General features: G+C 48.4%; 1 long non-coding RNA gene across 4 annotated transcripts in view; it reads left to right on the forward strand.

Moving 5' to 3' along the window:
• Positions 1 to 17,656, forward strand: part of LOC144249807 (uncharacterized) — a 37,590-nt gene that overhangs the window by 12,994 nt on the left and 6,940 nt on the right. For 3 of the 4 annotated variants that reach the window (XR_013342326.1, XR_013342323.1, XR_013342325.1), the window contains 2 exons: positions 4,433 to 4,514; positions 5,674 to 5,788. This is a non-coding gene — a long non-coding RNA (uncharacterized LOC144249807). Of the gene's footprint in view, positions 1 to 4,432; positions 4,515 to 5,673; positions 5,789 to 7,082; positions 7,233 to 17,656 lie in introns of all 4 variants that reach the window. The other variant, XR_013342324.1, reaches the window with a different exon arrangement.

The following is a 17,656-nucleotide window of genomic DNA, read 5'->3' on the forward strand; positions in this document are numbered from 1 at the left end:
GCGAAGGTGAGTCTTGGATACATCCTGTAGACAGCTCCGTGGCCAGCAGCCAGGGTGAATTTTCTTTACCATTCTAGGTCAGGTGCTGGGAATTCAAAGATAGAGCCTGCCTGTCTTCTTCCTCTGACAGATGCTGTGGCCTGAGGGGTGGGGGGGGACTACATCTGCAAAGTGCCACATGGCTGTCTTCATGAAGAGTCAGGACAGAGAGGACATGATCCGCTGGCCTTGAGAAGTTGAGGAAGGGCTCAGAGGGGATGTGAGGTGGGGCCTTGGCGGGAACAATCAAAGGTGGGGCTGCAGATGTGGGATTTGGCCGCCCCCGGGGAGCTGAGGCCACACAGTTGGCTCTGCGGGCCAGCCTTGTGACTGGAGCATGATGTGAGCTCTGAGGCACAGGCCAGCGTTCTGCCAGGTTTCCACCTTAACACACTGAGGAGACTGAAGTACTTTCTCCCATAGCCTGTATTGCCAGAGGTCCGTGAGGCGAGGCCGCATCCTCTGAGTGGGGTCTCACAGGCGCCCATAAATGCACGGGCTGAGCCTTGCTCCTTCCTGGAGGCTCTGGGGCTTTCCCTGCAGGAGGAGGTAACAGCTTTCCAACCTGCCCAGGGTCCTTGGTGGGCTTGGAAAGGTTCACCTCCCCTCCGTCCTCTGCTGACATTAAGAGCCCTTGGGATTCCATGGGGCCAACCCAGGTCATCTAGGGTGACCTCCCTATTTTTAAAGTCCCTTGATTAGGAACCTGAATTACATCTGTAAACTTCTCATTTGTCTGAAAAGAAATAGATTATGCACTTCCAGGGATAAGGGATAGAATCCTTGGGGCTGTAATTCTGCCCATCTTTCTCTCTCTGACCTTGACCTTGCCAGCCATCAGGATCTAGCAGATTCCTGCTGAACCATCCAGAAGGACAGTAGGTGCCTAAAGGTGACAGAGCCAGTCACAGCCTCTCCAGGCCTCGCCCTGCAGTTGGAGGTGACCAGGGATTTGGTTGGTACGGGTGTCCAGCAACACTTGCCCTTGCTGGCCCTTGGTGGCATGGAAGGATTTATCATTATTTTAAATTCATAGCCAACATTAAAAGAAAAAAACTCAGGAACAGGATCATGAAAATTCAGATTTCTGCTGATCTTGGTGGCACATGCCTATAATCCCAGCAGCTCAGGAGGTTGACGCAGGAGAATCGAAAGTTCAAAGCCAGCCTCAGCAAAAGCGAAGCTCTAAGCAACTTAGTGAGACCCTGTCTCTAAATAAAATACAAAACAGGGCTGGGGACGTGGCTCAGTGGCTGAGTGCCACTGAGTTCAATCCCTAGTACACTAAATAAATAAATAAATAAATTCACATTTCCATTTTCTCTTGAAAATTTAGCATTTCTGGCAACCCAGAGTTCCAGGTCAGGCTGGTACTGGGAAGCCCCAGGAGAAGAAAGGAGAACCCACATATCTTTCCCTGGGGGCATCTGCCACAGGAGGCCGCATTGAAGTCCGCACCCCATCTCTGGGGGACTCCACCAGGGCAGGAGGGAACCAATATTTACCAGCGCCCAGCATCAGCAGCCTCTGCGCATATATTAGCTCATTTAATTCTCCAAGGAAGCTCTGGAGGATGGTTCCCTTCCTATTCCGCTGATCCGAAAGCAGGGCACACACAGTGTCGTGCTGGGGCGCACAGTCTGCGCACTGGGCCAAGGGCTGCTGACCAGGCCACCCGTGAGGTCCCCGCAGCCCTGCACATGGTCCACCCCGCCCCACCCAGGCCAGCGGGTCCTGGAAGGGGCCTCCGGAACTCTCTCCACTGGCCAGAGCAGGTCCTTCGTCCCTGGGTCGATCTGCTATGTCACATGGACTGCCCAGGAGAAAGAAGTTGCACAGTAACAGGAAGGAGGGAAGTAGGCCCAGAAGGCAGAGTAGAGGAGATTGCAAGTGGAGACAGATGTCAGAAATGTGCCTCCTCTTAAGGCAGGGAAAGCCTCAAGAGCACTTCTGTGGGCTGTCCTGGAGCAGGCTTGGTGTTACAGAGCCTGAGCAGATCTTGACAACCACGGGTGTCCGGATGGCCAGAGGCACTGGAGGGAAACCTGTGCTGGTCTCATTAAGGTCTGTGTCTGGATGATGTCTCACGGAGATAACCCCCTGGCCTGGCTCCCAGGGTTGGTGGGAGTGGTTTTCCCCATCCTCCCTCTGGAGGGCCTGCGAATGGTCTCCATCAAGCTTATGAGTGTCAAAGGGCTCCTGTCTCAGGGTCCAGCTATAAGGATGTTAATAGCTTCATTTTTAAAATTTCTTTTCCTGGGTGTCAATCAAATCCAGGCTTTGTACACGCTGAACACACACTCTACACCAAACCCTGCGTCATCTTCTCAAACCAGGAACAGCAGCAACTTTAAAAAGATATTGCTGTAAATACTTTTTTAAAAAGTCAGACTTCTTTGCTGCCCCAGTATGATCTTTCTGAGGTTTAATAGGACTTTATTTTTTTAAACATATATTTTTTTTCTTTTTCTTTTTTAGGCATAAAAGACAGTAGAGTCTATTTTAACATTTATATAAGGTAAAGAATTTTCTTAAAGTTGATGTGCATGCACTGAAAAAACCTAGAAACAAATCAACTCTTATTGATACAAGATGTTTTTACCTAAAACAGAATTCTAAGAGTATACTGGGAAACTCTTTATTGCTCAATATTAAAGATGCTTGATGGAAAAATAATTGATATTAATAGTTTTTCTATTAATATTTTATTAGATATGTTAAAGAAAAATGTATAATGTGTCAAAAACATATATAGTGCATCTTAGGTTTTGGTAATGTGCCCTGGTGAAGTGTCCTCCTGCCCTGGAATGCGTGAGACTCCAAAAGCGATCCATTCTTACAGCAGTGAATCCATCTCTAAGGATATTGTTCTGCATCAACTTTTAATTCAAGCATTTCTTTTCTGTTTGGATAATTTTTAACAGCTTTATAGAACTATGATTGACCATCTGCATACAGTTGGGAATCTTTTGACCCTATGAATACGTGATGCATTTTTAAGATTAACTTGCCTGACCAGTAAGAGACACCCATTCCAAACAGGCAGGAAGATGGCTTCTGTTTACACCGGATAGCTCAGGCAGTCAATTAGCTTATCAGACTATTCTTCTTTCTGAAGTCTATGGAAAGGGCTAAATAGCTGGTCAGTGTGTGTATGTTCTTATCTCATCGATGCAGAATCAGAATGTGAATCATCACACAGGGAGGCAGCAGTCCTGGTCCTAAGGAAAGGCAAACAAAGTCTCTAGAAGCCCCTTTGGCTGGTCGGTATTAGACACTGTTTAAAATCACATCACCCTTAGTGACAAGCAGGAGAACGTGCACGCACGTGAGTATGTGTTTGGGCTCGCGTGCATGCGCATGCTTACCTACACATGTCTTCTTTCCCATACCATTTGGAAGCCTGTGGGATATCTATGTCTTCTTTCTTCAAGAAGTAATGCACTTTTTTAATCCCACAAAAACACTCATAGGGCCCCAAGATATTTATGTGTGCACGTGTGATATTCTTGTGTGTGTGTGTGTGTGTGTGTGTGTGTATAATATACAAAAGAATGTTGAGCTGAGCACATTGGCACACGCCTGTAATCCCAGCACTTGGAGGGTGGGGTAGGAGGATTGCAAGTTCAAAGCCAGCCTCAGCAACTTAGCAAGCCCCTGTCTCAAGGTGGGGGGGGGACTGGGGATGTTGCTGAGTGGTTAAGCTCCCTGAGTTCCGTCGTACCCACCCCCATAAGAATATGAAATGCAACTATGTTTGAATAGAAAAAAAAATGAGTACTATCAGAATGATAAGTTGCTTGTTAAGAAGAATACAACTCTGTGTCCTGACAGGGGGATAAAGTCCAGAATATATTGGCTGAAAAGTGTCCACCATGAGTTACATGAAAGCCTTGTGACTGGTTTTCAGTTCCATGTATGTATAGAGATCTACCTTAAGTAGATTTAGAAGACATGGATGATTCACTTGTCAGATTTCGCCTCAAAAATCCCTTCAATCACCCACCAAGTGGCTTAAATATAATTTTGGGTTTCTATACTTGGGTTTGTGTGCATATACTCATACGTATATTTGGACAGAAGCAACCTTTATTTATGTGTAAATATGCCACGTAAGCCATGTACATATTCTGTTCAGTGCTTTCTTATTTTCCTTCCTCAAATGAGAACCTGTATTTGAGTTCTAGAAAAGGCAGTGTGCACATGGCCAGCTCTGCTGCAGGATCCTTGGTCCCAAGGGACCCACCAGGAAAGGCACCTATGGCTCTGCTGATGGTGGCAACCTCTAGGGAGCCAGGCTGGAGGTGGAGGGGCAGGGCTTCCCTCCGTGCCTGATGCATTCCCACAAGGAAAAAGCAGTTTAGTTCCTGTGCTGATGTTTTCTCCCTTCCAGAACCTTCTCTTGGAGCTGCCTATGTTTCTGATGCCCAGTACAACAGGAACGTTCCATTCCAAACTTCCCCTCAGGCTATCAGGTAATTTAATCATCTAGCTGTCCCACTTGTCCACCTTAAGTTCTAGAGGTTGAGACAAACCTGGAGGCATTCTTTCTACAGAAACTTTTCAGAGGGGTCTAGGTACGGCACATAATTTGGGCAAAACCCAAGAGTGTTTTGTTCTCCGTGCTGGGAGCCGACCCAGAGACTGGCCTGTGCTAGGCAAGCGCTCCACCACGGAGCTGCAGCCCAGCCCCTGAGCCTGGTGGTTTGGGTTAAGTTCTAAGAGCACAGTGTCCCACGTGCAGGGAGCATCCGGTCAGTTAAGAGCAGATCGGGGGGTAATGGACACCACCAAGGCCAGGAGATGGAGTGCCCAAGCTGGACGCACATGGCCACCTTTCTTTCGAGCCAGCATTACCTGGAGTGCAAAAGAGGGCTTCTCTTTTCCCTTCTGTCACCTCCTAATGCTACCCACACATTCAGTCCTTTCCTGGGAATCCAGCCTTTTCTATCTCCCCTTAAAGCTTCAACTAAGACCAAGCCCTTGGCTAGAGTAAGGAAAAACCCTCTCTTACATCAGTGCTCGGTGTCAGTGTCTCCAAAAGCAACAAACACCTCATATGCCCAGACTGCCAAGCAGGAGTGGGGGACTGTCCCACCCTGCAGGGATCTGGCGTGTGGCAGCCACTTCTGTCCTGAGTATACCGTGTTGAGACGGGCTGTGCACATTTTCACATTGGACTCAGCTACGCCCAAATGGCATTAGGTCACTTTAACTGAGGGTTCACCTTGTCAGTCTCTGGTTCAGAGTGTTCTCTTATTACTGTGACAACAACCCCGTGAAGAAGGTGCTAAAGCTGGCTCGAGACTGTCCACCAAGTGTGCTTTGAGACATGATCATCATCTTGATGTTTTCTGTTAGTGTTTTATAGTTTGAGCTCAAGTAAATACCGCCCCTGCTCCTGAGAACCTAAAGGGCATGTGACCCATCACGAGTCTTATTTGTTTATTTGTTTATTTACCCGTTTATTTGGCAGTGCTGGGGATGGAACCCAGGACCTGGTGCGTGCTGGGTACTGCTCTACCACTGAGCTGCCGTCCCAGCCCCGGCCCTGTTCGTCTTAGCACAGAAGTTTGAGTGTTATAGAACTCCTGCTCAGTGGTTATAACCACCTTTACTGTTTTTCCTCTCCAGACTTTACTATTTTTATAATCACTGGGCCATGCGGATGGCCACGTACTTCTTCACCTGTGTCAACCTCTCTCTTGCCCTGTTTGAGGAACCGGTGCTGTTTCTGCTACCGTTCTTGGTAAGCATTAGATAAAAGATGTTCAACCAGATCTTGTCACCAATGAGTGGGGCCCCTTGCTTCTCCCTTGTTTTCCTCAAATGTCAACAAATAGGAATTTGACTTTATTTTTTTCTTGCTGGGGCTTCAGAGAATTCTGCTTGTTGGCTAATGTGCCAATCATAAGGGATTTTGAGGGCAATGGAACTTCAGAATAAGCTGCTGAATTTGTAAAATGAATCAATTTTTAAAACCCGTCAATATGATGTCTCAGGGTAAGCTACAACAAATATATGTTTATTCGGTGCAAAGTGTTTTTTTCCTTCAAGAAAATGTTTCCTGATACATATAGGCCAGTGCCTCAGTTGTCACCTATGGAAAATGGGGACAACCAAAGCACTGTTCCTCCTGCAACTATTGAGGGATGAGGAAGCTTTTATGATAAGGTGCTTAGAAGAGTGCTTGGCTCCAAGACCTTCGGACAAGTCAACTAACTGGTCTTGTCTTCACCATCACTGGCCTGTCTTGCCCCCGATTGCTGAGTCCCCTGCAAGCCAGCCAGGCATGTGCTTCATTCTCTGCCACATCCTCAGCAGGGAGCCCTGGCCTGGCCTGGACCAGGCTCTCAATGAACATCGGTGGAGAAAGGCATTGCAGTGCCCATGAGGACATGAGGACACCAGCAGAAGCCCTCTGTCTCAGGGGCTTGAATTTGCTGTGGATCCTGTATGTTCTGCAAAGGGACCCCAGCTTCCTAGATCCGATTCTATTAAAAGGTGTCCTTGCAAATATGGCAACTGAGCAAAATTGAGCTTCTCCATCCGTGTGGATTAGACGGGACCTCAGGTAGATCTGGAGGCATGCTGTAACCAACAGCCAATCAACACATGCTTAGAAAATCATGGAAAGACTAAATATGGGGGCGGGGTGCTTCACAGATGCTGTGTGTTTTCTTCCTCTACTTCTAGGATTCTCTCTACCCACCTCCTGAAGTCAGTCATACAACTATCCCCATTTCAGATATGCAAACACTGAGGTCCCAAGAGGTTACAGAACATGCCCAAGGTCATTGTCCAGTAAGCAGTGAAAGTGTTCTTCTCATGCTGGTCTCTGATTCCAAACCCACACCTGCCTTTCTTCCCAGGGCACTTCCTGGTCTGCACACAGGGATGACATGCCTTAAGATTGGGAGGACAATCCTAATTTCAAACCTTCTACCTCACGTTATGCTGAAGACAATCCTAAGCAGCAGAGCACGTGTCTTATTTGGTTTAAAAACTCCATCTCTGGTAGTAATGAGATCTCTCTGCCACAGCCCCGCCAGACAGCCATTTGGGACCACAGGAGTGTGGAGAAAGAGTGACCACAGGAGTGTGGAGAAAGAGGACACAATTCAGGAAAGCGAAATACGAAGAAGCAAGAGCTGAATATACTAGAACAGACAGGACCAGTAGAGAGAGCCCAGGTGAGAGAGGCCTGGAGCAGGGCTGGGGCGAGCCAGCGCATTCCACGGGTATTGATGAGGTCTGCTGTGTGCCTGGCACTATGCTGAGAAGTAGACGCTGCACTGAGCACAGTCTCTGACCTTGCCCTGCTAAAGATCCCAGGGGATTCAAAGCTGGATGACATTGTCCAGCACTATGCCATTTCTTCACACCCCAGCTGACCTCCAGCCCCCAGCATCATGGCCCATTTGCCTACAGTGAAGGCCAGCAGCAGCTTCCCGTCATGGTTGGCAGGAGTGGGTGGAGAACCCCCAGCTCTCTCACCCTGTAGGAGGGCTTCTATTAGTAGCATGATCTACATGTACCCCCAGCACTCCTTATCAGGACTGTGCTTAGTCACTCAGTGACAACAACTGGCTGGTACACCCTGTCTTCCAGTTCCTAATCACTTCCTGTTCCAACCTGGAGTTTTCTAGCATCACCTCCCAAGAAAACTACTTGCTAACAAATCTGGATCAGAGTCTCCACACTTTACCTCAGGGAAGCCAGAGCATGAAAGAAGGTTCTAGAAAGATATACAGTGATCCCAGTCTATCTGGCCATTTTGTGCCTGAATTTATAGTACTCCTTGGCTGCTCTGATTGCCCTGATAGGTTTAGGAGAAAAGACAAGCCATATTTTGGGATGTAAAATGCATTCAGGCCGAGTCACTTTCACACAACCTACCAAGTAGGAGTAGAATCTCATGAAATTTTAAGTACAACAGAATGCCAAATGACTACTCATTCCAGTGAAGACATGCTGCAAATAAGACTTAGAAAAGTGTCCTCAGAGAAGATTCATCATTCTGCATTTCTTCTGAAAGTTGAAGCACACAGTTCTAATGAGCCCAGGAAGACAAGGTTGATACCCAGTTGAGTTGGCATATGATGTGCCAGAGCTCAGGACTTCAGGGCTGCTGTCAGGTGGTTCCTGGGCTCTTCTGGTCCTCACCTTCACTGAGTGTCTTTTTGTTGGTGATGTAGTTCAGCAATGGATTACTGGCCCAGAGACTTGTTCAGTATTGCTCAGCAGTAGCCAAACACTGTCACCAGTTGTAGGTAGCCAACTCCAGGTGAGAAACTTGATAGATGTTAATGCTCCCAGCTTCACACCAGCAACCTGCCCCTCAGTGATCATGCTCTCTAAAATATACACCATGCTAAATTGTGTGGAAGAATTCTAGGTCTAGCCAAACCACACGAGCTTTCAAAAACAGCCCAATAACATTTAGAGGATTCACTCTCCAAAGCAAGCTTGCCAATGCCTGAGCGCCCACACACTCTATTGGCGCCAACCTCACCTCATTTTAGAATGCACACATCCACCAAGATACCACTGCCTGTGGTGGTTGAGCGGCCTCTCCAATGGACGAGGTGGATGTGAATGTAACACGTGAATGAATTAGCATTTACCAAGAACTGGAAGAAAAAAATCCATTCTCTAAGATATGATGACGGAGCTGCTCTCTGATCTAGACCATCTCCCTCTCCTGCATCCTCTCTATTTTCCTCTGCCTCGATGGACCTCCAACTGAGCCTAGAAAGATGTGTCCTTTCTAGTCAGAAGCCCTGTCATGGCTTCCATTTCCAGGCCCTGATTCCTGGTTAACTGCAGCCAGAGCTCACTTTCAAGGTAGTCTCTTCAGATCCCTTCCCTACCCTAGCCACAGTGTGGGCTCTGGCCCCATCCTTACTCTCTACACCACCATTCCACATTATGGTCTTCCTGTCCCTCTCTGTGACCCAGGACTGCACATGACCGACCCCACCCAACAACAAGCTGTTGAACCAGGTGCCATCAAAGGGAAGAAATGACCAGAGATGGCTAACTTGAAGATTTCACAGAATAGTTCATGAGACAAGGAATATCCTGAACCAGTGAAATGACATAAGAGGAAGTCAGTGAGTTCTAACCTGAAGGGCAAATCCTACAGTACACTGGCTCTCAAATTCAGCTACACACTGGAGCCACCTGGGAGCTGTGCATAGTACTGACCACTGGACCACCTACTGGCCCTGGGATGATGGAATGGCTCTGGGCTAAGATGGGACACTGGGGTTTGTAAATTACCAGTTGAGTATAATATAAAGCAAACTTTGAGAACATTGCTTTTTTCCCCACATGAAGAACTGTGTGCATACAGATGCAGAAGTACACAAATCTGCAGCATAAAGCTCCTTGAGGGCCATAGATTAAATGCACTGCAGTCACCAGCATCCTGGCTAGGAACACCACCAGCCTCCTATTTCCACCTTCCCAGGTGATTGCAGCCCTGCCATCCAAGCATGGAGGAGTCCTCCCTGCTGAGAGATTTCAGTGTGCAGAATGGAGAGCTCCTCTCTCCTGGGAGTCCCTGCTTTGACAACAAGTGCACTGGAGAAGTTTAAATCAAGTGGGAGGCACATGGGCAGGCTTCCTGGATGAGGCCCTATTGAAAGGAGGATGGGATCTGAGGAGTGGACCAGAGAGAGGAAAGATGGGAAGTACAGCAAGTACATTCAGAGTCGAGGTCAGGCCCAAAATACAATGTTGGCTGACAAGAGAGCCCTTGCACCAGGATCAACAATTTTGAGATGGCAATGAGGACTGCCTGAAAAGATCAATTCCACAAAATTCCATGGAAACCCACTCATCAGACCTTTCTGAAAACACTGGAAATGCAGGTTTCATGCAAGGAACTCTGGGTGACAGAAGGCAAAGTTTGCCAAATGCAAACATGCCTACCAGCTCTGAGAAGCCCTTCTCATTCACACTGCTTCAACCAGGGAAAATCCCCATGTGCTCACTGAGAACAAGTTAGCTTGTGCCACTTGAAGCTGCTTCCACAAACAGCTTCACTTCTGCACTTCTAAGCTGTTCTCCTCAAACCCTTTCAGAGCACAGTTCAGGCATGAAACACGAAGGGTGCCAGAAAGAGATCTCTTGAATCTAGCATCACCAACTGGCAGGGGAAAAGAGGACCAGCTGAGAAGATCAGTTCTCCAAAGTCTCACTGACATCCATTTGTCACACTTGTTTACAACATTCACTTGAAGTGCAGGTGCCCACATGAGTGAACTGTTTTTTTATCAATGGCACAGAGGCTTCAATGTGTAAGCATGCCTGTCACCTGTAAGAAGCAGTTTTGAATTCTTCTAGGTCCACAGAAAAAAAAAATAGCATGTGTTCACTTACAACAAAGTTAATCAACAAAGCAAATTGAAACTGCTTGCAGCAAACAGCTTCCATTCTCCCATTCCCCAGCTATTTTCAGCAATCGCATACAGAGTCCAATTCCAGCTCAATATAAAATGTGTGCTCCCAAGGAAGCCTGTATAATTGATATCACCCAACTTGGGGAGGCAAGGGGAACGTTGAGAAGATCAGTTCTTCAAAACTCCTACTTTTTCAGAAAACTCATTGAAAAGCAGGGTACCCACTTGCAGCCATCAGTGGTTGACAGATGGCACAGAGGCTTCAATGTGAAACCGTGAATGCCAATCATTACAAGTGCTTCTGACACACTCTAGTTCAACCTGGGACACCCCAAAGTGCTCAACGAGAACACTTTGTTCCTGCAAGTGGAAGCAGCTTGCATGAACTGTTTCAATCAGGAAATTCCAAGCTCTTCTCAGTAAGCACATTCAGAGCACAGTTTTGGCCCAATAGCAAAAGGGTCCTAGCAAGAGGGTCCCACACCTATGATCACCTTCATAAGGTAGCTTTCCATCTTCTGTGTGGAAGTGGGTTTCTCCTTGGCCCTTATGCGGTGGAGGAGACCACTAGGAGCTAAGCTTCATGCAGGACCATCTGACCTGGACTTTTTGCAAGCCCTATGAAGCCCTCACACAAGCTCAAATGCTACAGGACTTTGCAGACCAGTCCATGCAACAGTAGACATTCATTCATTGTCTAGAGTCTACAGGTTCCTAAATGCATGGCATTCATTATCATCAAATGCACAATTTTGATCAAAAACCATCACAGTAGAGCAGGTAACAAATCATCACAGTAGATCAGGTAACAAAAACATATATTTTAAAATAATAATATATTAATGGAAACAACAAATACAGGATAGAGTAACAACTGTGTTACTAAACAAGGTCAAGGACAATGGCAAACTATAGATTCAAACTTTGAAGCAAATAGTAATCAATGTAAATATTCCTGGGCTGCCTCAGCCCCGCCCAGGCACACAGCAGCAGAATGGTTTTGCAAGCATCCTCAGGAGGGCTGCAGCCTTCTTTCCAGGACGAGAGGGAGGTTGAGGCTGGATCCACCCATCATTCTTTTGGGAGAGGCTCCTTTTCCTCAGCACGAAGTTGGGTTTTGTGTGAGGGTTCTTTGCGTAAAATACGTTGGCCTCTGCTGGAATCCTCAGCTCTGGGGAGAGAGGGGTGTACAAAATAAGGTGGCTCCGGAGGTGCTCCCTGGGACACCCCAACATCTGAGAGCCTGTGCCAGAAAAGGCCAGAGCCACACACCTGAGAGCTCTCCAATTCAGCACCAATACCAACAAAGAGAGCCTCCACAGTCCTCCCTGAGGAAGAACTAGGCAGAGCACTTCAACAGACCTAATGTCGGTTCCTACCAAAGGCTTTGGACTCCAGAACATCCCAGGTCCTCTTACATCTGCCAAAGCACACCACTAGGGTTTGCATCTCAAATCTCCCACAAAAGGCTCCTGTGCCGAAGATTCAGTCCCCACATGAGCCATCTTCATGGGTGGGTTTGGAGGGAAGCATTGGATGGTGAGTGCTCTGATGTCAACATGAAATTCTCATTCAAGATGAATACACTACTGGGGGGTGGGAGGGACTGGAAGAAAGGTTGAGCATGGTTGGAGGAAGACCTAAACAGGGGTGCGCCCTGGGCAACAGTACCTTGTTCCTGTAGGCTCCACTGAATCCTCATTCTCCAAGTAGAGGTCCTCCTTCTCCTCTCCATCTTTCTCTCCCTCTCTCCCAGCCTTGTTCCCTCTCTCCCAGTCTATGCCTTTGTGGCAAGGGCTGAGGAGCTCTCCACTGCCACACACTAGAGCTTTATGGACAGCCTCAGTGCACAACCAAAGAGAAAGTTGTGAAAGCCAGAGAAAAGGCCTAGGATTCCTCAAGCATGGCCACAGTGAGGACAGGCTGACCAGCACGGATACCACATTAGAGCCATGCTTCTGCGTTGGTGGAGCCCGCCTCCATGTGAACCATTCTGAGAATGGAGGCCACATTCCAAATGCTGCCCTACTGAGAACAATGGTTCCAAAGACCAGCAAAGGGAATGCTTCCCTCCAACATGGTGTATGGTCCAGTGGTGCCATGACCCCAAGTGGGGGAATACAACAGCCCGCTTCTCTTTCCTCTGAACACGTGTTTCCTGTCGCCCTCCTCTAACCTAGAGCCTGTTCTCCATCCCTTCTGGGTTGGATGTGAAGATCTCTGCTATGAATTTCTAAGACTACCAAGGCCCCAGACAGACTTCCTCTTCCATAGACTCTACTAACCTAACAGAAGGTTAAGATAGGAGACAAGTGATCCTAGAACTCATCGGGATGGTGGTCTTCAGCGTACATAGGCTGGGATAATGGCTGCTGTGGTGTTTGGCTCACAAAAACCAACCAACGAAAAAGTTCTGGCATTATTATCAGATGAGCTTTGTGGCTACGTGCTCAGGAAGCCCTCATCTGACTTTAGTTAGGGATCGCAACCTGGCTATTGTGATCACTCCTTGGCAAGTGGACTCGGGTGCGGAAGACCATGGAATTTATGCAAAGACATGATTCAAGCTGTCTCCCAGGCTGTGTTTTCTTCCCAATTTCATCCTGTTACTGCTTGCTAGAATCCTGGCAATGCTCTGCCAAGGCAGTGGTTTTCTGGTCACACAGAAGGCTTTCAATCCTACTGCTTCAGTCCACAAAATGCCAGTTCCCTCTTTAGCCCATGCATTCCCATGTTCCTCTGAAACCACTCCTATCCCAGACCATGAAAGCATACTGCTCCTGGAAAGAGGCTTTCCTCCTCACTCCTCAAAGATGTCAGCTTTGGATGCCTGTTCATGTCCAGGGGAGGCACCTGGTGGGGAGCCGCAATATCCACTGGGGTATACCATTGGACCTCGAGACCTTCCACCAGCAGAAGTGCAGTTGGCTTTGTGCACGAACCCAACACACCTGTTGGAGTGTTCTTGGGGGTCAGAGACTACTCTTTGTTGCTAAGAGTTGACCTGAGTCCACATCCTGACCCTTGCTCTCTGCCATCTGATTGTCTCACTTACTCTGACGGTGAGAGATGATTTGGCCCAACTCATAATCCTCCGGGTTCTCCTGAGTAAGCAAGTGTAGCTCGAGGGCCCTGCGGATGACGACAGGAGCCCTATCCTGGCAGGTCACCTGGAGCAGCATGGGAGACAGGCCTTCAGGAAATGGGCCTTGAAGTGACTACTCAAGGACAGTGGGCAGGGGCATTCTGGAGGCACCTCCACTCTAGATACCAGGGCAACATCCATGACCCTACTACCTGAGGCTGACCTCCTGCTCATCGCGTGGGCTCTTCCCATAGGCTACTAGCCCAATCCTTGTACATAGGACTTCCTGGGCCTGCCATTGCTCTTTGTGGAGCTGCACTCCTCTAGAAGTGAAAGGACCCCACTACCTGCATACAGATGCAATCTCATCCCACAAGTTGGGAGGAATGGGACAATAGCCTCCAAGATCCCAGGTCTGCCCGAGGATGCAGGCGGCATTGGGAATGGCCTAGGCACAAAACCTAGAGGCTTTGGTCTGGATTGCCAGGGCCCAAATCAGACCCAGGAACATGACCACGCACAGGAGTGCTGAAAGATAGCCACGAGACCTCCTGGCCTCCAGAGGCTCAGTGCTGGCTGGGGTGTAGGAGGGCACCTCATACGGCAAGGGTGGTCATTGGGTTACCTGGACATTTAGTAGTAATGTCCAGGTACATGAGGAGTCCCTGGTATTGGACCAGTGTCTGCTCCCCACCCAGGTGTAAGCACCAGGGGACACCCCTGCTCCCAGGCTTACCAGGACATCCTTGGCCATCGTTGGACTTTGTTTCTCTAAGTGGACACGAATTAAGCAGGTGTCTCCCACCTGCTTCTGGGAAAGTGGCCTGGAGCACTTCTTGCAGGTTGATTCTGAGAACTGTGGGGGATGGAACATCAGCAAACCCAGAAACAGAAAGCCACCCAGCCTGTCAGTTGGCTCTATGGGCTTCTAGCACATATGTCCAGGTGCTGAGGCTTCTTATTTCCTCAGGTGGGAGTGGAATGGCAGCACAAGTACAGCTTGAATAAGGTAGGTGTTTACCTCCTTTCTCTTGACCTCGGGGCGTTTCCTCACGATGAAATATTTTATCCACGGTTTCATGGACATATACATGAGTGAGTGGTCAGGGACCTTGATTTCTGCAGAGCGAAGTGGAGAATTGTTAGATGGCACTCAAGGATTTTACCACAAAACACACACAACCGTTGAGAGTCTCCAACAGGGCGAGCCTGCACCAGAATTGAGAGCCCTCCTATCCAGCTACAGTGCCACCAAAGACTCCCTCAGTGATTCTTCCCTGGAGAAGATGATGTACAGGATTCTAAACCAAAAGAGCACCTGGCAATGGAAACAGCACCTTGGGCCCAGAACTTCTCAGTGCAGGTTGGATCTGCCAAAGAGACACTACTAGGCTCTGCATCAGGATTGGCAAAGGCTCCTGTGCTTAGGCCTTTCTCCCCAGGGCAGCCATGCTCACACATGGGCATTCAGGGAAGCGTTGGATGGTGGGCGAATTCATCCACTTGCCCTGGATGAATCAACTCATGGGTGAATACGCGGATGGGAGGTGGTATCCATCAGAGGTGTGTTGGGCATGGACATGGGAGGACGTCAGCAGGGTGGTGCCCTGGAGAACTCTATTGTTTTCTAGGTTCGCTCTCCTTCCCCTTGTTTCTCATCATGAGCTGTCTGCTTTGTACTTTTATTCTGGTTCTTGTTCTACTTCTGGCTCTTCTTTCTGTCCTGCATCTTCTTGTAGTTCTTTCTGGGTCTTTTTCTTATTCTTACATGATTCCTTCTTCTTCTTGTGTATCTCCCTCCATCCTTCCTTCAGTTTACCTCCTTCCTTTTCTTCTTCTTCCTCCTGCTCTTCATCGTGTGATCCTCTCCCCACTCAGGAGTGTCCTCTTTCTCCTCCTTCTCCTTCTCCTTCTTTCTCTGGCAATGGTGGGGCGTCCTCTGAAGAGCTCATATCTATCACACTCTTCTGCCCAGATGCAGCCTCTGTTCAGTAGTCCAAGATGAAATCAGTTCTCAATCAATGGCCAGGAGTGAAACCAAGACCAAAGACAAGTGACTTCCTTTCTTTGTCATTGTCACAGTCAGGAAAGACTTCCTAACAGACACCGTATTCTGGATAGGCTTCTACCTGTGGTAGTCAGCACCTCATCTGGACCAGGATTGCTAAAATAGATTCCATCTCCATAAAGTTTCCCCAATGAAAACAAGGTTTCCAAAATCTAGGAGAGGGCCAGCATCACTGCCACCCTCCTGCCATAAGGCATAGATGCCATCACACCTAGTGGGGTCCAGGCCCCACGTAGTCCTCCCTTTTGACGTCTGTTACACACAAATCTCCCCTGGTCTGGAGCCTGCTCTCAACTGATGCTTGGGTTGAAAGTGTCTGTTTCTGAAATCATCTTCGTAGATTCTCAGTTTGGTAATTCCTTATTGACTGGCTTATTTTTGTACCAGGGATAAAACCAGAGGCACTTAAGCACTGAGACCATTCCCAGGCCTTTTTACTTGGGTACAGGGTCTCCCTAAGTTTCTGAGGCTGTTTGGAAATCCCCATCCTCCTGCGCTGCCTCCCAAGTCCCTGAGATTCGCAGACACTGCCCTTTGCCCAGCTCCTTGCACCTCAGTCTTCCTCATGTGTAAGACAGAGCCAACCCAAATGAGGTGGTGTTGGAAAATTGGAAAACTCACTTACATGCCCAACAGATGGTGGGTTCTATTGTGGACAGGCTGGGATGGTGGAGGCTAGGAGTGTCTTGCTCACAAGAAAGGAAAGAGCACTGGCATTGTGGACAGCTCAGCATTGTGGCCTCTGTTCTTCAGATGCCCTTCTTTGTTGCTGGAAGGAATAATAACCTGGCCATTCTGATATCTTCAGGACATGGGCACCCAGGCACAGAAGACTTGGAATTGTTCCCAAAAGAACCCAAACAGGCTGTCCCCTGGCCTTGACTTCCTCTTCACTGAGTCCTGTTCCCAGGTGCTGCAATCCTGACATTCTTGAGTAGGCAGGACTTCTCATATCCTGGCCATGGATTGGGACCTGTGCTGCTTCCGTCCATAGCGATGCTGACTCAATCAGGACCCATGCTCTCCTCCTCTTCATTTGAAGGCATCCTTATCAGTGAGCCATAAACCAAACTGATGATGGATTGAGCCTCTCTCTGCCTTGCCCCTCATCGATATTAGCTTTCCATTGCCAGACCAGGTCCAGGGGAGAACACATTTAGGGAGGTTCAGCAGCCCCCTCGGGCCTCATTGAGCACCTCCACATTGGACATGCCCATCACTGCACTTGGTTTCCTGCACCAGGCCCACCACACTTTGGTATTTTGTGGCCAAGGCCCACTTTCTCTAGGCTGTGAGTTATCCTGAGCCCACTGTGGATCATGTCTCCCCACTGTCTGATTGTCCTACTTACTCTCATTCTCAGAAATCATTCTTAGCAGCTCAAAGTTGTCCACATCCTCGTGCTGCAACAAATTTTGGTCCAAGGCCATGCGGATGAGGCTTGTCACCGTATCCACACAGGTCACCTGGATCAGGGTGGGACAAATGTCATCAGAGAATGGCTTTTAGAGGAGCTACCCAGAAGCCTGTGGTCAAACATTCAGGAGAAATCTCAGCTACATATACAAGGGCACAATCTTGTTATCCTGCTACCTGAGTGTGGCCTCCATATACCCCCTGGGTTCTTGCAATGTGCTACTAGAACAATCCTGGTACAAATATCTGCCTGTACCTGCCATCTCCCCTCCCCCTGGGGAGCCACATTCCACTCAGGTCAAAGGACCAAACTGCCTATGCACAGACACACTCTCATCTCACTGAGACGAGAGCAATGGGCCAGGGATCTGCGCACCAAGTGTGCTCTGGGGTCCAGGCTGCCTTTGTGGGTGGAAGAGGCAGACACACTGAAAATTTTGGTCCTGACTGCCACTACACAAAACAGACTCATATACAAGAGTGTGCACTTGAGTGCTTCATGATAGCCTTGAGAGGCCCTGACTCAGCACTGGCAGTCACTGAACATGTCTCCTCTGCAGCTGGACACCTGCAGCATTAGCGTGTCTACTGCACATCCATAGAAATTCTGCCAAGAACCCCTTTAGCTCCGCATTTACA

The sequence above is a fragment of the Urocitellus parryii genome, chromosome 12 (assembly GCF_045843805.1).
Source record: "Urocitellus parryii isolate mUroPar1 chromosome 12, mUroPar1.hap1, whole genome shotgun sequence".
NCBI lineage: Eukaryota > Metazoa > Chordata > Mammalia > Rodentia > Sciuridae > Urocitellus > Urocitellus parryii.